This window comes from Tupaia chinensis, unplaced genomic scaffold (assembly GCF_000334495.1).
Source record: "Tupaia chinensis unplaced genomic scaffold, TupChi_1.0 Scaffold000399_1, whole genome shotgun sequence".
Lineage (NCBI taxonomy): Eukaryota > Metazoa > Chordata > Mammalia > Scandentia > Tupaiidae > Tupaia > Tupaia belangeri.
The window spans coordinates 1979840-2006617 of record NW_006159901.1 but is presented as its reverse complement, the minus strand read 5'-3'; positions in this window follow the sequence as shown (position 1 = coordinate 2006617).

Sequence of the window (26778 nt, the reverse complement as noted above, 5' to 3'; positions counted from 1 at the left end):
ATGATGATTGGGACCAGCAGATGGTGTAATGGTTATGTCACTGGACTTCCATGTAGTCAACCACAGTTCGAGTCCCAGACCCAGTGGCTTAAAACTCACACTGGGTGTGTACATGCGTGCACAAAATCCTGAGGAGAATAGAGAAGGGATTTCAGCATGGCCGCAATGGGAGGTGATTTCTCACTCTCTGTCTCTGTATCTCTCTCTGTCTCTCAGGCAAGTGCATGTACCCTATAGCAAAAATCTCTCTCAAAAAAAATCATGTCTTTTTCTATATTTTTCTATGCAAAAATACATCATAACTTTTCCAATGACTCAGTAGAAAGAGAAACACTTTAGAAATAGTTCACAGGTATAGATCATGGGATAAAAGCCAACTTTATTTTCCAACTTGATTTAAAATATCCTATTGCCAAAACCTAATACATGCCTTCAGTAATTTTCTGCAGTGGTTTTAAAGCAATAATCTTTAGTGAGAATATTAATGTTTTTCTCCTAACTTCTGCCTATCAGATCCCTTATTTCCAGTCTTCTTATAGTAGAACATTAAGATTTTAGTTCACATCATGCTGCAACAATAAAGTTCTGTAAGAACTGAAGGGAAATACATCTTCAGTGAGATTCCATCATCCCTTATTAATACCATAATTGAGGGCTATAAATCTGTTTCTTATACAATTCATGCAATAAAATACTTAATGGATTGTGAATGACATGTTATAAAACTAGGCTTTAAGTATTGCAATTTATATTTAAATGTGCTTTAGACATAAATAAATGCTCTATAAATAGCAGGCTTTCTCAAGTCAGAAGATATAACTTTCCATTTACTTCTAGCAGACTTGGGAGCAGAGTCATTAGATAGTATGTTGTTGTCACCAAATTGTTATTGTATTTTGAATGAGGTGGAGCTTTAAAAAATATATTTAAAATTGTTTATTATTATCAAATTGTTCAAGAGCTCTTCAAATAGAAGCAGCTGTAAGCGGTGCTTCCATAAATTGAACCCTTTCGTAAAGTATCAGAATATTCTCAACTGCCCTAAAGCCAGCTTGTCAGGCCCAGATGAAGAGAAGAAGGAAAGCTAGAGTAAGACTGGGACATTTGAAGTCACAAAGAAAACACGAAAAAGCCTCCTCATGTTTTGCTTTACTTTACATCCTCTCTAAATGAGCACGCCCATGGGCAACATTGCTGGGTGCACCACTAAGAAAATTAGCAAGGACACATTCTCTTCAGTCAGGGAACAGGAGAGCAACAGTCACCACCAGCATCTTTTAGACAAGTTGTGTGGCTCAGAAGAAGCAAAAAGTATAAATGCAGCTCTTTGAAAAGGAAGCAGGGTCTTAGTTCCTGCTCAAAGTTCAACCTGGGAGGGTACATCAAATCCTAACTGTGAAGCATCTCTCATTGCTGCTGTGTGGCTACATTCTGCCCTTATTCAGTGGGTGTGTATATGTTTGTGTGTTTGTGTATGTGTGTGTGTGTGTGTGTGTGTGTGTGTGTGTGTATCTGAGATCTGGACTCTGACTTTACAAAATCTGGCAAGTATGAATATAATAACCATTCCCAACAACCATGACTCCATACATGAATCTCATCATCTGAAGAGGAAACAGGCCTTGAGACATTCCCTCACTAATGTTTGCAACATGTGAGAATCAGTTTCCAAGGAGCCAGAAATATCTGAGTGGCACTAGAGGTAATGTACCATAATGGCCAGCCTGAGAGATGTTGAGTCTAGGCCCGAGGTTTGATTCCATGTATTTAATGAATAACCACTCCAGAATTACATTTTCTTTAAGAGGTGGGGAGAGCGGGAGGCTAGAGGAATTAGAAATGAACTCTAACATCCTTTCTTTTTTTTTTTTTTAGAGGTTTTTAAGACACGTGTGCTCGCTGGAGACAGAGAAAGGCAGATACAGTGAGAAGGAAGGTGAGAAGTCACCTCCCAGGGGAAATAGCCACACCTCAATCCCTTCTCCTCCATTCTCCTCCTGGGATTTCAAACACGCATACACCCATGGCCAGTGGGATTTTGAAGCCACCAGGTCTGGGACCCAAAATACGGTTGGCCATGTGGGAGTCTGGCCATGCAACCACTGCATCATCTGTGGGTCCCAACATCCTAATATTAACATTCTCAGATCTCTAAGTCTCAATGTTTCAGTCCTATGCTTGTGATCCCCCCTAGTTTGTTACTTTACTGACCCCTACATCAGTCCCACCATCCCATCTTAATCACTTTGGAGGCTGCAGAGACTATAATTTCACTTTTCAAGGAATATATACCCCCAGGACTTATCTGAAAATCTCCAACTCTGACAGTATTCTGCTCTGCTTCTGCCTCAAAAGTATGACTGAGCTCTCTGTGATGAGAGCCACTGAAGTGCACCCCAAGCATCTCTCCCATCTAATGCCCCGCTCCACCTCTGCTTCCTTTTTTCTTCTTGTTTTTCTCTCAGGTAGCAATTACTGAGCACCACTGCATGCCAGCCAGTGATATGGTGGTAAAATGGCTGAATCTCACATGCTTACACACTTGGAGTCCTAGAACCAAAAGCCTGAAAAACACACTGGGCATGTATGTGTGCATGTGTGCCCAAAAATCCCAAAGGGAGGGAGAAATTGCAAAGGGATTATGACATGATTATACCCCATATGGGATGACATCGTACTTTCTCGCTCTCTCTCTTTCTTTCAGGTAAATGGATGCATGCTCTGGAAAATTTAAGAAGAGAGAGAGAAAAATAATTTCCAAATCCTCAATTTTCTTTCAAGATTCTGTGTTGATTTAGTTTTCCTTAAGGTTATCCTGAATAGCTCCGCTCCCTACCCCTTTTTATTTATTTATTTATTTATTTATTTATTTATTTATTTATGTATTGCCACCAGATTTTCTCTGTTCCTTTCTTCATTTAATTACTTCTGGAACCTTTTGAATTTATCACCCTCAAAAAATGGAGTTGACATTGCTGCTGGTTTCCATAAAATGTCATCCTTAGTGATCTTATTTTTTCATAATAATAGCTTTCACCTTTTTGTCTAATTTTCAAAACCCATCTTTCTGCAATAGGGGTTGTATGTTCCTATATGTAGCCATTTGATCTTTTTAATGGTTACCTTCTTATAGACCAATTATTCTGAGGTAGTTAATTTGCTATTGTTGATATTATGGGCAGATAAGCTAATCTTCCTTTTTCCTCCAAGGTTATTCTCTATTTGATTTTTAAAAGATGTTTAACATCATGTTTAAGAAGTTCTTCTCAGGACCAGCAGCTGGCGTAATGGCTACATCGCTGGACTCCCATGTAGTCAACCGCAGTTCGAGTCCTGGACCTGGTGGCTTAAACTCACTCCAGGCATGTGTGCATGCATGCTCAAGATCCCAAGAAGGGAATGGTATTGCCATATGGCCATCCCCCTTAGGGAGTGATTTCTGGCTTTCTATCTCTTTGTCTCTCTCTGTCTTTCTGGTGAGTGCACACGCCATATAGCATAAACCTCTCCAAAAAATAAAAAGTACTTTTCTGCATTTCAAATTTCATATATAATACTCTTTTCTTTCACATAATCTCTATCTTATGAGTCTAGTGAAAAATACTAGTTAACTGAACCTAAAGGATCTGCTCAATGCCACTCTCTATAAGGGAACTTTAAAAATTCCCATTCAGAAGCCAGCAGGCGGCATGGAGTTTAAGGCATCTGGATCACACATGGCCAACTGCATGGTTCAAGTCCTGGCCACACTGGGCTTATATGAGTACGTGACCAAAATATTGAGAGGAGAATGGAGGAAAAAGGATTGCAGCATGGCCACGCCCCAGAAGCGGGGGTGGTTTCTCACTTTCTCTCTCACTTTCTATCTGTCTCTCTCTGGTGACCACATGTAACAGCAAAACTAAGAAAATAATAACAATCATAATTTTAAAAATCCACATTCAACACATGTACATCATTCTGATTCCATGAAACCTAGAGCTTTAGTTAGGAAATTCTATGAGGAACACATATGGCCAGGCTAATTTCATCAGATATAGCAATCTCTTTACTTTGATCTTTGCTATGATTTTTATGCTCTTCTTATAAAAATAAGGGAAACAAGTGTTGGGTTAAAATTATCCAACTGAAGACACATTTGAACTTCTGACAAAATTTAAAAAGAGCTATATATATATCTTTGTGCCTTTTCTGACTCTGCCTACTTTAACCTATGAAAGTATTCTTCTGACCTACTCCTTTATGCTGAGAGACCTCATCCTTTATTAGACTTTCCTGAACATTTCACTGTGGTACCCCATTCATACCCCTGCCCTTCAGATGTGAAACCGCCTGATACACCTCTCCTGATGCCACATCATCTCATCTAAGTTTCTCATGTCATCATCCTATTATTCTCTTCCTGTTATTTTTGTGCCACTAAGTGACTCTAAACCCATTTTCAATTTGATGTTCATAGCCATTAACGTCTGGAAAGGTGACTCTTCTCAGGTGACTTAATTACACTTTCAGAAGGTTTCTAAAACCTAAACTTGACATATTACAAAAATGGCTAGATTTTCTAGTTCTACAGTAAATGAGCAAGGGAAAACTATACAGGTGAAAAGAAGGGCAGCGTAACCTTCCAATCACATTATGTAAAAGGCTTTCTGCTTTGAGCCTGAACATGGACATCACCACCTGTTGTAGACTCTACCAGATGATGACCCTGTGTGAAGGGATTGTTTCTGATAGAATCTTTATGAACTAATCAACCTTCTTACCTTCAAAGGCATAGTGATTATGAGTTATTAGCTGAACTTCTGAATGGAAAGGAAAAAAAAATTAAAAACTCTCTGAAGGGGAATCCAGTCACTTAGACATTCAGCAGATTCAGCAGGGCATTTTTTTAAAAAATCAATTAAATAAAAGGTTTCAATTTTCCATATAATTTGAGAGGTTTAAATTTTTAATTCAAACTAATTTATTGAGCAATGGCACTTAAGAAAATGGAATGATGCAAAGGGACTTTTATCAGATGATAAGTGGATAAGAGAAGAAGACGCTGACAGATCAGCCAGTTATCTAAAAGCTGGGAGGAGAGTGGCAGCTTGTAGATACCCAAGCTTGGCTAGGGAACATAGATAAATGGGAGCAAAGCTCAGAAAGCTCTTCCTTACCCTTCTGCCCATGGTGAAAGGAGACTCACAGCATGTGCGGTACCTGTCTCTAATCACATGTAAAACTGCAAAACTTGCAGGGTTACTTTGATATGAACAAGGTTAATGTGCTACTCAAGATTAATTGTGGCTTCACTAAGAAATTTATTGAGGATGAGGGAATCTGAAAGTGAAAGGAGGAACAAAAGCCTTGTTAGAGATTTATCATGAGGGGGTGATGGATGAAAGCCTTCAGAAACCAATAATAGGATTTTAAAGATTCACATAAGCAGCATTAAGGAGATCTCCAGTGCTTACCTTAGACAAACTAGAGCTGGTGAAAGGCAGGCAAGTGTGGTTTAAGCTGTGAGGGGAATCACGGCCAGTGATTACAGAGTGGGCATCGTGAACTGCGTATGCTTTGGTCAGGAGTCGGTGGGTCCTGGGTTTAATCCTCTATGTCGCATTTTTATAGATTTAATTTTAGGTTGATCATTAACCAAACAACAAAGAAAACAAGGAAAGATTGATGGTGGCTATGAGCATGAACTTAATAGTCAAACAGATATTGGCTGGGGTCCTACCTATACTACTCATTAGCTCCGTAATCTTGGAAAATTTACCTAACTTGTCAAAATTTCTATTAACTCTAAGAACAATGCGGGGGGGGGGACAATTTTGCTGGCTTATATTCTTTTTTGTGAGTACTGAATGAAATCATGAACTTTAAATAATTAGCAGTCTTCCGGTACTTGAGAAAATGTGCTACTATGGTCAGAACCATTTTCACTGTTATCGTCAGGGGTAACTGTAATAACAGTAGGTATGAAAACACAATGAGGGAGCTGCAGCGTAAACTTGTTGTCCAGCGCAACCATCTCCACCACGAGTATATTCTGTGATACAACCAGAAAATGTATGTTGGTTTTTCTGTTCCACAGATAAAAATCCCACTCCTTGGTATTTACTCAAAGGATAGGAAAACATTCAGTTGTACACTTGCACATTTGTTTATTGTAGCATTTTTCAAAATTGCTAAAAAATGAAATTAACCTAAGTGACCAAAAACTGATTACTGGGTTGGAAAACTGGCCACATGCATATTATAGAATATAACACAGCTCTAAAAAACAATGAGATCCTATCCTTTGACTCTAAATGGATGAATATAAAAGACTTAAGTTTGAGTAAAGTTAGCCAGACTTTGAAAAACACACAACTGCATTTCCTCACTCAATCTGTACAAAATATCTGCACTCAATGGTAGAAACTGAAATATCTGAAGATATGATAGTAGAAAGGGTAATGTAGTTACCAGAGACTGTAAGGGAGGGAGTGGATGGTAAAGGGGCGGGGGGGTGCAAAGGGAAAAAACATTTAATAGATAAAAAAAAATGTAAAGTTCATCCTTGAAAAAAAATATATATAGCATACATCACGATTTGGAATGTCTGTTAATGTGAAATTAATCTAAAAAAAGATTACAAAAAATAAAATGTTACTTCACTTTTTAAAAATATGGAAAAAGGATCTGAATAGACATTTCTCCAACAAAGATACATAAGTGGCCAAGAAGCACATGAAAACATGCACAGTATCATTAGTCATTAGAAAAATGAAGAACAGGACCAGCAGTTAGCGTAATGGCTGGCGCTAGACTCCCACGTAGTCGACCGTGTTTCGCATCCCAGACCCGGTGGCTTAAACTCACGCTGGGCACGTGTGCGTGCGTGTCCAGGATCCTGAGAGGAGAATGGAGGAGAAGGGATTGCGGCGTGGCCATCCCCCTGGGGGGTGATTTCTCGCTTTCTATCTCTCTGTCTCTCTCTGTCTGTCTGGCGAGTGTACACACCCTATAGCAAAAACCTGTCAAAAAAAAAGAAAAAAAGAAAAAGTGATATCAAAACCACAATGACATACCACTTCACACCCATTGGGAAGGTTGTAATAAAAAAGACAGACAATAACAAGTATGGGTGAGGATATGGGAAGAATTACAACTTTCAAAATTGTTCAGAGATATGTAAAATGTTGTAGCTTTGGAAGACAGGTTTGAAAAAATTAAATACAGAGTTCACATATTAACCAAGCAATTCTACTCCTAGGTATATACTCAAGAAAATTGAAAACATGTATCTTCATAAAAATTTGTACACAAATGTTCATAGCTGCATTATTTGTAACAGCCAAAAAGTGGAAAAACCCAAATAACCATTAACTGATGAGGGATAAATAAAATTCATCTATCCATACAAGGAACTATTCTTTGACAATAAGAAGAAATGATACCTATGAACCAGACGTACCTTAAAAACATTATGCTAAGGGGGGGAAAAAACCTGTAACTAATGACCACACAGTATACAATGTCATTTATATGAAAAATCCAGAATAGGCAAATCTAGAGATAGGAACTAAATTAGCGGTTGCCAAGGGCTTGGGGTGGGGTTGTGGGGAAATGAAGAGTGATTGGTAATGGATATAGGATTTGTTTGGAGGGTGACGAAAATGTGCTAAAGTTGATTGTGACCATTATTTACAACTCCATGAATATACATATAACTATTAAACTGTACCCTTTAATATGAATTAAAGAATTGCATGTATGTGAATTATATCTCAAATAAAGCTATCATGAATTTTACAAAAACATTACTTTCTGTTACTTCAAGGGAGACTCTATAATATACTTTAGAATAAATAATGGGTATTCAAATGCATGTGTATACATATATACAAATAATTTTCACTATACACACATATATAATATATATGTATATACACATATATAATGTATGTTATCTTCATATATAAACATTTATGCGGATATATTTCCTAAAATGATCTATCAATTAAAAAAATAAGATTAACCTGGTTTGAGATGGAAATGGCTGAATTAAAGCTGAAGGAGCTCAAGAGAGTAGAGTAACTTATATTTTGTAAATCATAAGCTGAGATTTAAGAAGAGTTTCCTTATTAGAACTAATAAATTTGGGGGAACCAGCAGTTAGCATAATGGCTATGTCGCTGGACTCCCATGTAGTCGACCGCGGTTCACGTCCCGAACCCGGTGGCTTAAAACTCACGCCGGGCGCGTGTGCGTGCGTGCCCAAGATCCCGAGAGGAGAATGGAGGAGAAGGGATTGCAGTGTGACCATCCCCTCTGGGGGGTGATTTCTCTCTTTCTGTCTCTCTGTCTCTCTCTGTCTGTCTGGCAAGCGCATGCGCCCTATAGCGAAAAAAAACCTCTCCAAAAAAAAAAAAGGAACTAATAAATTTGGGACCAGCAGTTAGTGTAATGGCTATGTCATTGGACTCCCATGTAGCCGACCGCAGTACGAGTCCTAGACCCAGTGGCTTAAACTCACGCCTGGTGTGTGTGCATGCATGCCCAAGATCCTGAGAGGAGAATGGAGGAGAAGGGATTGTGGTACGGCCAACCACCCTGGGAGGGGGGGGTGATTTCTCGCTTTCTGTCTCTCTGTCTCTTTCTGTCTTTCTGGCAAGTGCACACCCTATAGCAAAAACCTCTCCAAATAAAAAAAGAACTAATAATTCTTTCTGAACATTTACTTCATATCTAAACACATTGGAGTTTACTTTGGGGAATGGTTATTTATTAAATAATAGATTATCTAAATCTTTTGAGACTAAATAATAAATAGAATCTCAAACAATTTGTCAACTGAGTCTAAGACAGTTTATAAGGTAACTATACATATAACTAAAATAAAAACCAATTAAACAGTGCCCAAATCAGTTTCAGTGGCGAATTCACTTTCTCTTAAAGATTTTGGAAGAGGGAAGACACAAATGACAGCAAATACCATGTCCAGGAAACAGCTCCATCCATGCTGCCTCCATTCATTAACATTCTAATCTTTTGAAAAAAGTAGATTAACACCATTGGACTAAATCCCAGGCAACCCTGGAAATCAGAACAAGTTTGAGCAGCAGAACTAAAGCTAAAGTTCTCATGGAAGCATAAGAGAGTTAAAATAATATTAAATCCCATGCTTGATATTTTCATTTGCAATAAAGAAAATTTACTACACTTAGCTTGGATTTACAATGACTTTGCTCCTCCTATTTTTCAAGGTCTTAACTTTGTCTCGTAATACAGTCGCATGAAGTTACTTCCCCTCTCAAGCAGCAAAATTCTAATGTGTTGCTAGAGGCACATATTTCAGGTGTGTCCGCTGATTGCTGTTTGAGAGAGGTGATATAGATCAGTAACTTTCATCCTGGACAGCCTGTTAGAATCAGTTTGTAGTGTTAAAAAATACAGATGCCTGGGGCCCAGTTGAGATCTACTGGGCAGGGAGCCCAGAGTGTGTATTTCTTTAAAGTTCCAGTGCAATTCTGATAAACAACCATTGAGAACTTCTGAATTAGATGATCTCTAAGGTCCTCTCACACACTAAATTCCATGCCTTTGCGATTTATTTATTTAAAAGCTGACCTTTTTTATGACACTATAAATCCATTTTGATGAATTATCTAAAATATGTCTCAAAAGCAATTATAAGTGTTCCAGGCTTTCTGTTTAGGAATGCCTTCATGCCAAGTAAGAAAAACACCATTAGTTTAGCTAAAAAGAAAGGCTCTTTTCCGCACATCATAACAAGTCTAAAGGTCCAGAAGTGGTTGGTGTTCATCCAAAAGCAAAGTGAAGTAATCAGGTGATTGCTCTGGTCACAAAATGACTTTTGTAGTCTCAACTCTCCTGACTTTCTTCAATGCACGGAGAAGGGAAAAAGGCAAGAAAGGATGGGTAGCTACAACCATTTCTTTTAATGAAGAAAGTAAAAGCCTGAGAAAATACCTTCTGCCTAGGCTCCTGATTAGGTCTTATTTACAAAACAAGGTCTTAAGGCCATTAGAAAAACATCTTGAGACTTGACTTGAATCAGCTATCTATTCCCAGGGCCAAACATCTGTTAGCCATACTAGCTAGAGAAAAACAAACAAAAAAGATTCTGGTTAATAAGAAAGGAGGTAGATAGTGAGTAGGAAAGATCTGCAAATAATTCATGAAAACAAAATTGAGATAAAGTTCAATTATACTCCATTATATAAATATAATAAATATAAAGTTCAATAATACTCTATTGTATAAATATAGAAAATAATAATGATCTAGCATAATATATAAAAACATGCTTATGTTTTTATGCAGTTGCCAAAGAACAACTCCAAAACATTTTTAGAAACAGACTCATGAGGGACCAGTAGTTGGTGTAATGGCTATGTCACTGGACTCCCATGTAGTCGACTGCAGTTCAAGTCCCAGACCCAGTGCCTTTAACTCACACTGGGCTAGTGTGTGTGCATGCCCAAGATCCCGAGAGGAGAATGGAGGAGAAGGGATTGAGACGTGGCCATCCCTCCTGGGAGCGGGGGATGATTTCTCACTTTCTGTCTCTCTCTGTCTTTCTGGCAAGTGCAAGTGCCCTATAGCCAAAACCTCTCCACCAAAAAAAAAACCAGACTCATGAATACAACAAATATGTATCCGATCTTTCAAGTTAACTACTTTAGAAAACAACATTTATTTGGATGTAGAAGTTCTTCTATTACATAATTTATACTACATATTTAATCTGTCACCTTTTTTGTTTCATATTGTTAAACCAAGGTTTTTATCCAATAGAAAAAGTCATGAACAGATATGAATGTTTTATTTTTAAATCCCTGAAAAAGACTTGGCACCTCTGGCACAGTTGATAGCATACCAGATTGGGAGACAAGAAGCCACAGGCTGACCACAGTTTGACATGCCATGCATAACTTGTTCCCAGACTGGAGAACTGGAAGACAAGAATGACAGTATGACTGAGCCACGTGGAGGGGTCTCCTATCTTGCTTTCTCGTGCATGCGTGTGTGTATGTATGGCATGTACACATGCATTCTATCATGAATAAGATTACTGAAAGAATTTTAAAAATAGGAATTTTAAAACTTATCAAAGCATGGTTGAGTTTGTCAACAGGCATTTTAAAAACCTTTAAATGGGGCACACATTATTAGTGATTCAACTTAGAGAACTTTTTATATAAGAAAACAAAATGATCTACAAATATGTTTATTTTATTTACTTATTTATTTATTTATTTATTTTGGAGAGGTTTTTGCTATAGGGCACGTGTACTCGCCAGAAAGACAGAGAGAGACAGAGCGAGAGAAAGCAAGAAATCACCCCCCAAGGGGAATGGCCATGCCATAATCCCTTCTCCTCCATTCTCTTCTCGGGATCTTGGGCACGCACACACACATGCCCAGCATGACTTTAAGCCACCAGATCCAGGACTCAAACCACGGTCAACTACATGGGAGTCTGGAAACATAGGCATTACACCAACTGCTGGTCTCATGTTTGTTACTTTTATTTTTTTTTTAAGAGGTTTTTGCTATAGGGAGCATGCACTTGCCAGACAGAGACAGACAGAGAGACAGAAAGCACAAAATCACCTCCCAGGGGGGATGGCCACGCCGCAATCCCTTCTCCTCCATTCTCCTCTCGGGATCTTGGGCACACACGCACACATGCCTGGCATGACTTTTAGTCACCAGGTCGGGGACTCAAACCATGGTCAACTACATGGGAGTCTGGCAACATAGCCATTATACCAACTGCTGGTCTCATGTATTTTTAACAGCATAAAATTTTTAACTTGTTTATTCGATAGCAATAGATTGTGATATGAAATATACATTCATCTGATAAAATAGCATTTTTGTCAATAAAATTAGTGATTAAAGAGATTACTTAATAACCTGGAGAAATGCTCAGAATGTATTAAATGAGAAAAGAGGATACCAAATTATAGGTAATATACTTCAAATTGTTTAGACAATTTGTTTGTTGAACACACATTAGTTGCCAGGCTTAATGTTTTTGTATGTATTTATGTCATTAAATTCTTACAACTGTACATCTCCATTACCCTCCCCATTTTACAGAAGAAATTAATGTTTAGAACAGTTGTGAAATTTACTGAAAAATACATAAACAAATGACAGAGCTAGGAGTCAAACCGGGAAGTCTGGTTTTAGGAGCTGAGCTTTTACGTCTACAATAACATATACTCAGAGGAAAAAAACTGGAAGGGAAAAATACACTAAAAGATAACAGAAGTTATATCTGAAAGGTAAGATTAGAATACGCTTTCTAAAAAAAAAAAAAGAATACACTTTCTATATTTTCCAACTTTTTCAGAATAATTATTTGTTAACAATAATCAGAAAATACGATAATTGTCTGATAGGCTTTTAAATTCAGTAATCGCTTATTAAGCTTTTAAACATGATTTTATAGGCAATCAAGTCAGCCAGGACTCTACTCAACAGCTCCTGATAATATGAACTCTACAAAGCATCACTCTTCTGTACTGAGAAGACGATTCTAAAATCACAACCCATGAAATCTAACAACTCATGCACAGTATCCCCTATACAGTCCTCCTTAAGATCAATAGACTTATTATACAGACATCATAAAGTGGTTTCATTGGAAGGAAATAACATACATAAAAATTCATTCCTTGTTCCAAGAAGTCAAGAGAGAAAGAAAACAAATCCCTAAAAAACGTTTAGTAACTAAATAAATTGCATTTAATAAACTAGCATGCATTTGAGAAAAACAAAACAGGAAAATGTAATAATAGTGAGTAAAATCCCAAGAATAAGAACAATATACTTAGGTTAATAAACGTGTTTTATAAGATATATATGTATCTATGTTTTTTAAGTATTTTTCAAATCTGTAAATACACACACACACACATAAAATGAATATTTACCAAAATCTTATGGCCATAGGTCATTAGTATATCCTTTTTACAGAACAGAGAAAAATTCATGTGGACAAGCATAATGCGGTGCTGTCAGTTTTTACTTTACATAGGCTCCTCCCACCCTTTTTAGTCTTTAACCATCCCTAGCAAGTGCTTGCCAGAAAGAGACAGACGTGGGACCAGCAGTTAGCATAATGGCTATGTCGCTGGACTCCCATGTAGTCAATCATGGTTCAAGTCCCAGACCCGATGGCTTAAACTCATGCCGGGCACATGTGCATGCGTGCCCAAGATCCCGAGAGGAGAATGGAGGAGAAGGGACTGTGGCGTGGCCATCCCCCCCTCGGGGGCTATTTCTCGGCTTTCTGTCTCTCTCTTTCCAGCAAACGCATGCGCCCTATAGAGACTCAAAAAAAAAAAAAAAATAGATAGACATAAAGTGAGAAATCACTACTCAGGGAGATGGCCAGTTCCAATCCCTTTTTCTTCAGTCTCCTCTCTCTCAGGATTTTGGCCATGCATGCACATGCTCCCTGTGTGATTTTCAAGTCAACAGGTCCTGAACTCAAACTCAGTCCACCATGTGAGAATCCAGTGTCTTAACCACCATGCCACCTGCTGCTCCCCCAAACACATGTGGGGCTGTTTTAATCTACAATTTTTTAAATGATATATTAAAAGTATTCATGCTATGCAATTTTTAGATATAGCAAATACTTACACACATTCTTATAATTACATCACTCACAGTCACCATATTTACTATAATCCATTTGTATTATTGATGTTTCATATATCTCAATAATAATTTTTATATACTATACCATATGTTTGGATAGTGTAATTTTATTTTTAAAAGAGAGAAATTAATTTACTTGTATAACGTTAAGGGGAATAAAGCTGAATGTATTTTTCCTTTTATAAAAAAAAAAAAGAAAAGATAATTTTTGTTCAGTCTGCCAGTAGTGCTCCCCTTTAATTTCCATCACAAAATGAATATATGGCTAAATAAATAAGAAGGTGGACAAAAAGGAGTAGTCATAATTTCTTTTACTTTCTGTACAAGGCAACTTTGGTACTCTTATTATGAAGTTAGGAGGCTTAGCTGACAACCTCGCCGATCTCCTCTTGGGCTCTTCCTTGGCCGCCCCCTCGGCTGAGCTGACCTTCCTCTTGGGCATCTTGGCCGTGGACAGGGTGCGCGCTGGGTGCCTGATGAGGCCGCGACACGCCTAAAACCTTTACGGAGTTGAGCAGATAAACCCTACCGCTCCTCCCGCCACCAGAGCTGCTGGAACTCGTGGCTGGGGGTGGTGGGCCAACCAGATGGAACCAGTCCTTTTTATTTTTGATAGACTCAATCAACTATTCACTTATAATATACAGGTTCATAGAAATTTATAGTCAGTATCAAAGATTAAGCAGAGATAAAAGGTAATACAATGCATTTGATGTGCATTAAAAAGTTTTATAAGTTAAATATGAAGATTTTGTCCTCTGTGCTTATTTTCTATATTGTACAAATAATTATGAAAATTTCAAAAACATTTTAGTGAAAGAAGAAATTATAAAGACTATTTAACAGATACAGTATCTGAGGCCTAGAAAGTAATTGATCTAAAGGTATGAAGTTAATTTACCATCAAAGCTCAGATTATAAGAGATATTCATTTTAAAAGACTGCGGGTTTACTTATGGATCATAAGTGGAAATAAAGTTTTAGGAAAATAGTCTACCCAATGCAAAGAGATAGAAAGTTTGGGGAACCAGCAGTTAGCGTAATGGCTATGTCGCTGGACTCCCACGTAGTCTACCACAGTTCGCGTCCCAGACCTGGTGGCTTAAACCTCGCGCCGGGAGCGTGTGCGTGCGTGCCCAAGATCCCAGGAGGAGAATGGAGGAGAAGGGATTGTGGCATGACCATCCCCGCCGGGGGGGGGGGTGATTTCTCGCTTTCTGTCTCTATGTCTCTCTCTGTCTGTCTGGCGAGCGCACACACCCTATAGCGAAAACCTCTCCAAAAGGCTAAAGAAATAGAAGATTTGAATTTAATAGCCTACAGACATTACTTGTGTCAAAAATAAAGTACTTGGTTGGGAACCAGCAGTTAGCATAATGGCTATGTCGCGGGACTCCCATGTAGTCGACCGTGGTTCGCATCCTGGACCCTGTGGCTTAAAACTCACACCAGGCACGTGTGTGTGCATGCCCAAGATCCCGAGAGGAGAATGGAGGAGAAGGGACTGCGGCGTGACCATCCCCTCTGGGGGGTGATTTCTCGCTTTCTGTCTCTATGTTTCTCTCTGTCTGTCTGGCAAGCGCACGCGCCCTATAGCAAAAACCTCTCCAAAAAATAAAAATAAAAAAAAATAATAATAAAGTACTTGGCTAAGATCACGTATTTAGCATCAAGTTCTAAAGAACATGAACAGTCACTATATTCAAAATATTCAATATTTCAAAATATGTTGGTCTACACTGATACTTAACTAGAGAAATTTCTTCCCCTCCAAAAATAGTTTATAATAAATTAAATAGCAACTTTATTGAGAAGATTGTGATATTGCTGTTTAAAATGATTTCCTAGATATTCTCGATTTTCTTTTGTTTGTTTTTTTTGGGTTTGGTGTATGTATGTGAGCAATCGTTGTTCACTTATTCAGAGTTTAAGACAAGACAGTAAATGTAGGTTGATTTCAAGCTCAAGTAAATAAGTTCCATTATATTTTCAATTCATAGTTTAATGCAAATTTTGCCTATAGTATTTTAAATGGGAATGCTTATTTATATACGGTTATGACAGCATATAATAGAACAATTCTAGATAGAGGGTGATTTAGAAATAAATATCTAAAAGGCCAATGATAAACAGCACCTGGTTCAGTATTTGTGCCCAACAAATACTTGAATTTATTTAAAGCATTTCCAGATGTAATCAGTATCTTAAAGTTCAGATGGAAAGCGAATTAATTACCTTGAGAGAAAAATGGTGATACCACCAAACGTATTTCAAAGAACATCTTTATGATGGCATTCTCAGTAGAATTTAATATATGGCTATAATGTTTACCTTACTAAACTGTAAATTAATCTGGGACCTATTATTTAGTTCTTATCCCTTACACATACTGATTTAAGCACTGGAGATAACAGTAAAACCAAGGCAACCCAGAGCCCTTACCCTCATAGAGCTTGTGTTCCAGTGGAAGAGACAGAGAGAAAGAAGTTATATCGTAAGCTACATAGTAATAGGTACCTAAGAGAAAATATAGCATGTTCATTTCCAGCTACCTCCCTGAATCATGGAGCATAAAGCACTGCTTGGTAATGAGTTTGTTTACTTGGTAATATAAAAGTTCTATTCCAAATTTTTCTATCTCTGGGGTAACCAGAGTTGTCATTTCTTAACCCTTTCCAGTTCAGGTATACTCCTATTATGGTGAAATCGGGGGCTTACACTATCCAGATTCACCAAAGCTTGGTAGGACAATAAGAGAATGCCTTTAAATTTCTCTTTTATATAAATTTACTACCAGCTACTCTCCTCCCCTCATATCCCATAATTGCATTGGTGTGTATTCATGCCCTCAAGAATAGCTCAGTAAATGCCCAAGAATATAAAGATATTGTCTGCCTCCAATGTGTTACTGAGCTTGCCAATAAAATTCTGGCTAAAAAAAAGTCAAATTACACTATGGCCTAAACCCATCAATTAAACATTATGTTTCACCCATTAGCTGGACCACCCACTGAGGCACAGGGACACACGCAGACATCCATAATTATTTAGTTCCAATAAACAGAAAGTTTCCACTACTATAGAAGATGGGTATGATTAACCAAATGTGTTCTTTGTGGGGTTCTACAATATAAAGATATTCCTCAGGGCAAAAGAAAAGCTGAAAAGTTTGTGTTCAAAAATAAGCAGTCAACAAACCTGAAGTACCAATAGGTGTAATACACTACTGACTAACCCCTGATTTCACTGGGAAACCCACACATTCATTCATTTCATGTGTGAAAAACAATTTTTTTCTCTGCCTCCTACGGGCCAGGAAGAATGTTCTACACTGAGTCAATAAAACACAATGATTTTTCTTCAAGTTCACAGGATTCTGACACTGAAACAGAGAATCACAATCTCTATCATACATGAGTGGGATTACCCAGATGGAAAGAGGAAGAAATCTAAAAACATAGAAATGAACACCTGGGGTGTGTACCAAGAACAATAGGTGCTCCTTGAATTACAAGGTTATATTCCAGTAAACCCATCGAGAGTTGAAAATACCAAAAGCCAAAATGTATTTAATACATCTTACCTACTGAACATTGTAGTCTTTAAATATACTCAGAATGCTTACATTAGCCTATAGTTTGGCAGAGTCATTGAACACAAAGCCTATCTTATGATAAAGTGTTGAATGTTCATGTAATTTATTGACTATTACACTGAAAGTGAAAAACAGAATGGTTGTATGCGTACTCAAAGTATGGTTTCTATTAAACACACACTTTCACACCATCATAAAGTCAAAATTCTTAGGTTAAACCACCACAAATCAGGAACCACAGGTAGAAGCAGTTGACTGTTGAGCAGGAGTAAATCTGATATGAACAGTATGGAATAAGCTTAGGAAGATCCAGGAGCCAGGTCCTAGAATGCTGGACTTCATTCCACAAGCAATACCTAAGGCACTGATGTGTTTTCCAGAAGAGAGTAACTTACTCACATTTGGGGAGGGTAGCAAGCATGGATTCAGGATATATTGGTTTAATGCTAGAAGAATATAAAACTCCAAATTAGGTAGTAGAAGTTGGGATGGCTATGCAGGAATATTGACAGGACTTGGCATTTTAACAATATGGGTTAAGAAAATGAGGAGTAAAATATAACTGCTAGCCTTCTAGCTTTCTGGAATTCCAAGTTAAGAGATGTGTTTTCAGAGATAACCATGAGTCAGTCACATGGAGAGGACGCACAGGCAGCCATAAGCACAGTCTTCTGAGTTTCATGTCATTTCCTTTAAGGTCATCCAATCTTGTTTAAACAAGGTTTATGAATGCAATTAAATGTTAATGATTTAGAGACAAATGTTCAGGATAAAAGGCATGATTACAATGGGATATACACTGCTCCCCCTTAGATATGAATCTTTAAAGACTTTAATTACAAATAAACCTTTTTTCTTGATCACTGTGTGGAACAAGAGGAGTATGATACAACCAGGTAATTGTGTTATAATGACATAAATATTAATCATAATCTATAATTAAATGGAAGAAAGGAGAAGTTATATATTGTTTATTAGTCTACTTTATTTTCCTGACAACCCATTAGGTATATATTATTTCCAATATACAGATGAAGAAAATAAATTTCACAAAGGTTAAATAAGGAGTCTTAAATGATACTGAAAGTAAGTATTGGGTCATTGGAAAAGTCATGATGTATTTTTCCATGTTTTCCTGTGCAAAAATGCATCATGACTTTTCCAACAACCTAATAGGAGGATCAGAAATTTTTTAAAAGAAATAACTATTATTGATGAAAGGTTTTAATTTATATCTAACCATTTTGTGTTAATATATTTATTAATTTAAATTCCTGGGAATAGGTATCACTGTTTTGATTATTTTGAAATTTACTTTTTTGCCAAACTATCTTTTAAAGCAATTATACCATTTTGTATTCCTTCCACCAATAAATGAGTTTCTATTGCTTCACATTCTTACTGTTTTGATTTTTTAAGTATTATAAGAGAAATTTGCCTATTTTCAAAAATATATTTCAGAAGTCTGCTAATATTTCCTTCAAATTTTATGTTTATGCTTTTAAAACTAGTTTAGAAGTTAGGCCAGCTGGAGGCATGATAGTGAAGGTGTTGGACTCCTACATGGCCAATGGGTCAAGTCTAGATTTGGCAGCATGCTTTCTCACTTTCTCTCTCGCTCTCGCTCGCTCGCTCTCTCTCTCTCTCTTTCTCTCTCTCTCTCATTTTCTCTGTCTCTGGTCAAATTAAAATAATAATAATAAATAAAAAACCTCTTAAATAACTTGAACCAGTAGATGGATTAATGGCTATGCCATTGGACTCACACATAATCAACGACGGTTCAAGTCCCAGACCAAGCAGCTTAAAACTCATGCCAGGGGTGTGTGCATGCATGCCCAAAAGCTTGAGAGGAAAATGGAGGAGTGATTTCTTGCTTTCTGTCTCTCTTTATATCTCTGAAGAGCTCATGGGCCGAGCTCATGGGCCCTATGGCAAAAAAAAAAAAAAAAAAAAACCTCTTAAATAATTAAATAAACAAATAATTCTTTTAAAAAACTAAAAAACTATTACAGATGAGAACTTGCCAATTTCTTACTAAACTAAACATACTCTTGCCATACAGTCTAGCAATCATACTCTGGTATTTTTCCAAGGGAATTCAAAATTTATATCCACACAAAAACCTACACATAGTTATTTACAGCTGCTTTATTCATAATTGTCAAAACTTAGGAAAAACTACACTATCCTTCATCAGTTAAATAAATAGTGGTACATCAAAACAACAGAATACCATTCAATGCTAAAAAGTTATCAAGCCATGAAAAGACATGAAGGAAACATAAATGCATAAGCTAATCTGAAAAGGCCACATACTGTATGATTCCATTATGTGTATGACCTTCTGAAAAAGCAAACTATGGAAACAGTTCAAACAAATCAGGGGTTGTCAAGGATTAGGGACAAGAAATGGATAAGTGGGTGGAGTTCTGAAGATAATTATGGTAGTGAAACTATTCTGTACGATATTATAATGGTGGATACATATCATTATACATCTGTTCAAACCTATAAAATGTACAATACCTAGAGTGAATTTTAAGGCAAACTGCACTTGCCTATAGTCTGTCCTGTAGGCTTATCAATTAAAGCAAACATTGCCACTCAGTCAAGGGAAGGGGGCAGAGAGTATACGGGAAATCCCCATATCTCCCTCTCAATTTTGCTGTGAACTTGAAACTGCTCTGAAAAAAAGCAAACATATTTTCTAAAACTGCTTTAGGCCAGCCTGTGGCACAGTGGTGAAGGCAGCTGGATCCCATATGGCCAACCGTGCTGTTAGAGTCCCATACCGAGTGACTTGAAAAACATAATAAGCGTGTATGTGTGTGTATAGGTGTGTATGCACGCATGCCCAAAATCCTGAAAGGAGGGAGAGGTGGAGAAGAGACTGCGATGTGACCATTCCCTATGGAAAATGCTTTCTCCCTCTCCTCCTCTCTCTTTCTCCAGTAAGCACATGTGCCCTCTGGCAAATAAAAAAAAAAAAAACCTATTGTAAACAACATACACACATCAGTCCCAAATTATAGTACAATAAAGAAAACCAGTGTGTTAATACTTATCACTGGATTAAATTGTTTTGTGGCAAATTTCCAAATAGAATGTCTCCTCATACTTGCTTGGAAAGTAAATATGCCATTGCAAGGTATTGTGTTAAAAATGAGGTTATGTTCAGCTACTTATCTATGTGAATGACAATTTTCCCCATATTGCACAGCAATCATAAATTAATAAAAATCTGGGTGCTGAATTAAGTATTTGCAATTAGAATATTTAAATGCTTTTTACTAAATGAACTTTAGAAATATATTTTATGAAAGCATGATTTTCACCTGTTTTATAAACTGGATTTCAGATAAAATTCCATTTGGCAAAAAGAAATACTGCTTCATACAAACAACAGCAAGTTTTAAAAGCCCTGAAACATACCATATTCTTCTTTTGAATATGTTTCTATTTGGTTAATCAACATAGCCCAGATTCTATAACAAGACTTATAATCTGTTCCCACATAGTCAGAAAAGTTTCTAAAGGCAGCCTATCTATTCTGAAACCCAAAGAGACTTTCTAATGCCCGAAGATGACTTCATTTGCTGTTTCCTTTCTTTTAATAAATTTATGTTTTTAGAGTTACTAAACTCAACATAAATTATATAAAATCTGAAGCTTTTAATTCTAGTTGATTAGAGTTTTATGATTCATACTTCCCTATAGGCATAAGTTTAATAACTTTTCTATTTTCTCTAACACATAACACTTGGAAAGATTTAAGAGTTCCATAGTTGCTGATACAGTTTGCATGGCAGATTACCAAAAGAAAATACTGCAGTGTGAAAACAGACTATTTTCCCTGACATTTGAGGCTCTTCATGGCTGAACTTCTTTTGTTGTTGTTTTTTAATCACACGAGGCAACTGACATAGCATTTCAGTCATTTTGTCTTTACTTGTCTCAGAAACAGATCTGGATATTCAAGAATATAAACAAACCAACAAAAAGATCACAGCTGCCTACTTTTTGTGGGTAAAAATACATAATTAAGCAGGATGGTATACTAAGAAATCTGCACCTAATAAAGGTCATATAGTAGGGCAGTTAATAGCAGATGGCAGTGGTGGCCCTCCTGACATATGATTTGAGAGTCATCATGATTTTAGAATTGCTTTCACAACCTTTGAAATCATGCAGTTGATTATTTTAAATAATTATTTTATTTAGCTTTATTATTTATTTTCTTTTTATTTGACCAAAGAGGGACAGAGTGAGAATGAGAGAGAATGTAAGAAAGCAAGCCACCAGGTCCGACTCGAACCACAATCCTCCATGCAGGAGTCCAACACCCTTAACCACCATGCCACCTACTGGTCCTATGTGGTTAAATTATACTATATTTCTTAAGACACCGGCCAAACCCTAACCTCAGAGATGGGAATCATCCTTTGCAAACTCTAGAATGACAAAAAAAATCTTGACCATCACGATTGATCACTGGACAAGGATTGTTCATATGACTTATTTAAATCTGTTCACCTAACACAGAATTCTTTCTAAGCCAGAAGCCTTGAGTATAATCTAAAATTAGCCAACCCTTACAGTCTGGCATTGAATCAAGCTGGTAACAGCTCTAAAAAGATGTAAGCTTGCCTCTTTTGTCTTTTTCAAAAGTCTATTGTGGCCTTGAGAAGTAATACCCAAACCACTTCAAAATCACAGTCCAACAGACAGGCAGTCTTTTCTGGGATTCACATTATATTTCCTCATTCAATTCTCTTTATGCTGCTCTGGTAAAGTGTCTGTCACTTCCTCTTAAAAAGCAGTGGGAAAGGAGGAACTTCATGTCAGGGGCAGCTGTCTTCTCTTCAACTTCTAACCCTGATCACCAGGGTAGGGAAAGCAAAGAATTTAATTAGTCTGAGAAGAACCAGACTGCACCGCCAAAAACAAAAAAAAAAAAAAATAGAGAGACAAGTTTTGGGGAAGACTGGAAATTTCAAATAGGAAAAAAAAAAAAAAGTAAAGAAAAAGAAAAAAATATTCTGTTAATGCAAGCAAAACCTTTGGTCTGTAGTTAACACCATCAGCATCCAGAGTCTCTGGGAAGCTCTACCTTTGGAACCCTGAACCCTTTCCTTTCGGAAGGAATGTGGAGAAATGGAGATGCTCCCCACGGGAAAGAGACTGTAAGATGCTGAGATGCGCATGCTGAAGGATTAATGAGATATGTTCTCAGGAACAACTTGTAAAGGAGCAAAGGAAGCAGGACTGAAGAAAGGGAGAAGGCAAACTGAGATGTCCTTGCAACAGTGGCTTCTGCCTACCACTCAGAGAGCTGTGGAGCTGGGAAGCCTTCCAGAGGTGATGCTCACTGGCTTTGTACACCCAGCAGTGACCAGTCATTAAACATGGGCTGCCTTTGAGGAGGAAGCACAATCCTGGACAAGACAATTTCCTTTAGCAGTGGGAAATTCCCAGAACAGGGTGTAGTCTCAAGTCGTTGGCAGCCAACACAGCCAACCACTTGGGAGTACATGTGTAATTCCTTATGGAGGAGCAATGTGACATGACATGGTGTCACTGTACCCACTCAATCAGACTAATTAATGTCATCAGTGGGAATGATCAGGATTGATTCTGACCACAGGAATAGCTAGTCCATTCTGTCCTCTATGAAATAAAGTGTGGATCATGCATCAAGCACTCTTCTACATAAATTATCTTGTTTGATCTTTTTTTTTTTTTCCTCTGGAGAGGTTTTTGCTATAGGGCACATGCGCTCACCCAGAAAGACAGAGAGAGACAGAGATAGAAAGTGAGAAATCACCCCCCAATGGGGATGGCCACGCCACAATCCCTTCTCCTCCATTATCCTCTTGGGATCTTGGGCATGCACGCACATGTACCCAGCGTGAGTTTAAGCCACCAGGTCTGGGACTCAAACCAGGGTCAACAACATGGGAGTTCAGCGACATAGCCATTACACTAACTGCTGGTTTCCTTGTTAGTGACCAGTCATTAAACATGGGCTGCCTTTGAGGAGGAAGCACAATCCTGGACAAGACAATTTCCTTTAGCAGTGGGAAATTCCCAGAACAGGGTGTAGTCTCAAGTCGTTGGCAGCCAACACAGCCAACCACTTGGGAGTACATGTGTAATTCCTTATGGAGGAGCAATGTGACATGACATGGTGTCACTGTACCCACTCAATCAGACTAATTAATGTCATCAGTGGGAATGATCAGGATTGATTCTGACCACAGGAATAGCTAGTCCATTCTGTCCTCTATGAAATAAAGTGTGGATCATGCATCAAGCACTCTTCTACATAAATTATCTTGTTTGATCTTTTTTTTTTTTTTCCTCTGGAGAGGTTTTTGCTATAGGGCACATGCGCTCACCCAGAAAGACAGAGAGAGACAGAGATAGAAAGTGAGAAATCACCCCCCAATGGGGATGGCCACGCCACAATCCCTTCTCCTCCATTATCCTCTTGGGATCTTGGGCATGCACGCACATGTACCCAGCGTGAGTTTAAGCCACCAGGTCTGGGACTCAAACCAGGGTCAACAACATGGGAGTTCAGCGACATAGCCATTACACTAACTGCTGGTTTCCTTGTTTGATCTTCTTAACACTATAAAGCCTTATTTGTCTCTTGATGTGTATGTAAGGAAATTGAGGATTGGAGACATTAAAGATTTTTCTCACATTTGTATTACTAGTTAGGACATTAATAGAGAGTGAAAATCAGTTTTTCTGAATCTAAAATGTCCCAAATCAATGCATAGCGTTCAATATCATATTTTGTTGTTATTCTTATTACTTTTATTATTTTATTTTATATTTTCATTCCTGACCATCCATCTCACAGAGGTTGAGGGGGGAAGGGAGGGAGATGCACTTACATATAGAAGGGAAAAATGCAAAGTCCAGGTAGTTCAGATTTATGCAAAAATAATAAACCATACAAAAGCAAGTACCAAAATATACACTTTTTAGGCCAATGAAGAAGGAAAAGTATTCATGCCATCCAGGTGAACTGAATCAACATTGCTGGTCTGGATCTCTCATTATGGACTTCTCATATCTGAACCAGTGGACCTACATATGGACTGAGGTAACAGTGCTAGCCATGGGATCGCCTCAAAAAAATAGCATTTACAGGAATCTCTTCTCAGTTTTCCTCCCTAAATCTCCTCTTCCCCAAATCAAAATCCAAAATCTTACAACAAAACCAGAGATTTATTGTAGGTCAGGAACTTGACTTGAACAGTGTTCTAACTATGTCATGTGCCAGCTTCAGCTTACTTCTTCATTTATCCTACTGTCTTTGCAGTTATTTACTTTAGTGTCTCCTGACTTCTTCTCAAAATAGCTAGTATGTCTAGTTCAAAAGCCTATCATAGCATATATTTCCTATCGCAACTACACAAAGGTACTGTGTAATTATGGAAGGTACTGGGAGAACTCTGGAGGAAAAGCAAGATAGCCATTAATAAGGAAAAAGAATTGAATGTATATCATCAAAAGAAAATGTTTTCAAAGTTCGTATGCAGGATCATTTTTCTGTAACAATCACAATTTCACATTCCATTTCTAAAATATTACATGTACATTATACCTGTACCAGATGATTGAAAACAGTTTATTCCTAGACAGCTTGCAAAACAGTAGAAGTGACTAGTCTTATTCTTTCTCATTCTTTCCCTTCCTCCATCCAGACAAATCAGCATTGTAAATGAGTAAAATTATCAAACTAGACACAAATTTTGCCAGTCTTGAGAAATAAAAATTATTTTTTCTCTTCTATATTAATTAATAAATGCTATGAAATAGATGAGGCTTCCACCTAGATTCCAAACCATAGTAAGCATTCAATATGCATTTAATGAATTAATAAATGCCTATCGCCTACTAAATGTAGCCTTCCCCTCCCCACTGGCAGAATCAATCCCTCTCATCTTTGTGCTCTTACAGCACATAGTTTACTTTTGTAACTTTTCAATACACTGACTTTTGCTATATGTAGTGATAGTTTCTGTCTCTTGCCTCAGTGGCAGAAACTGAGCCTCATTCAACCTATATTACACACTTTGTCGTACGCAGAGCAGGACTCCATGTGTAAGAACTGATCAGAATGGCCTGTGGAATCGATCGGTCACAGAAAACAGAAATTGGCAGGTGTGCCAACAAATTGATGCAAGAGGATGATGGCAACACTTTATATCTTGACAGGAAAGGTGGACTCAGTAATGCTAAGTGCCCAGGCGATTCTGTAGCATGCTGTAATGCACTCTGTGTCATTTGGGCTTTGCCATCCCCTCTGAGCATCTGCAAGCAGTACAACACTACTGTCAGGCTGGAATCCATGGCTACCATGCTGACAGTGTGATAGACTTGAAAGGAAGTGGCCATTCAAACTAAACCCAAGCCCACAGCTGGAAGAAAGACTGTGCTGTGTTGCCAAAACTTCTTAGTCCCTTAGTCTCAGTGAGGTAGGGACTTTGCTTATCTGGATGAATTGAGGAATAGTTGAATGACCATTCATTTCATGCCTCACTAGCTAATCATTTTCATTTATTTTTCTATAACTTTGCTTATAAAAAGGAATATAATGTTGTATTACAGGGTGAACTTCAGAGCCTAGAGGTCCAGAATTGAATCCTGGCCCCATCGTTTCCTAGTTAATCCTCCCTTTGGCAGATTACTTAGCATCTCCCATGGTTAATTCCTCTAAAATAAAATGGAAATAATAGCAGGGTTTAGATCACAGAGGTGGTGTGAAGATTAAATAATCGAGTACCTAGAAAACATTTGGAATAGAGTATAATGGAGAATAATCGTCTAGGCAATATTGGCTGCACAAGGCACCGTGTGTGGCATGATGAGGAGTCCCAAAGTAACTCTGAGTACATCAGTAAGCCATTAGAGAAATGTAAGCAAGAGAAAGACGTGATTTTTTTAAAGGGGTTTTTGTCTTAGGGCACATGCACTCACCAGAGAGAGTGATACAGAGACAGTGAGAAGGAAAGAAAGAAATCACTCCAGGGGCATGGTCATGCTGCAATCCCTTCTCCTCTATTCTCCTCTCAAGATGTTGGCCATGCACACACTCATGCCTGGCATGATTTTCAAGCCACCAGGTTTATGACTTGAACTGTGGTCAGCCATGTGGGAGTCCAGTGACATAACCACTATGTCATCTGATGGCCCAAGAACAATGCAATCTTATTTCTTGTTAAATATCTCTCTATTCTGAAGGGCCTGAATTGACGAAGAGCTAGAAGAAATGTGTAAAAGAGTTGAGTTTATAGAATAGACTTGGAACAAACTGATGATAGCTTAGAGCAGATAATAGCTTACTTGACTTAGAGTAGAGATGTGGAGACAGAATAAGCAGGAGGATATATATATATATATTTTATTTAGCTTTATTTATTTTTTAATTTGACCAGAGAGGGACAGAGTGCGAAAGAGAAAAAGTGAGAGAGCAAGCCTCCAGGTCC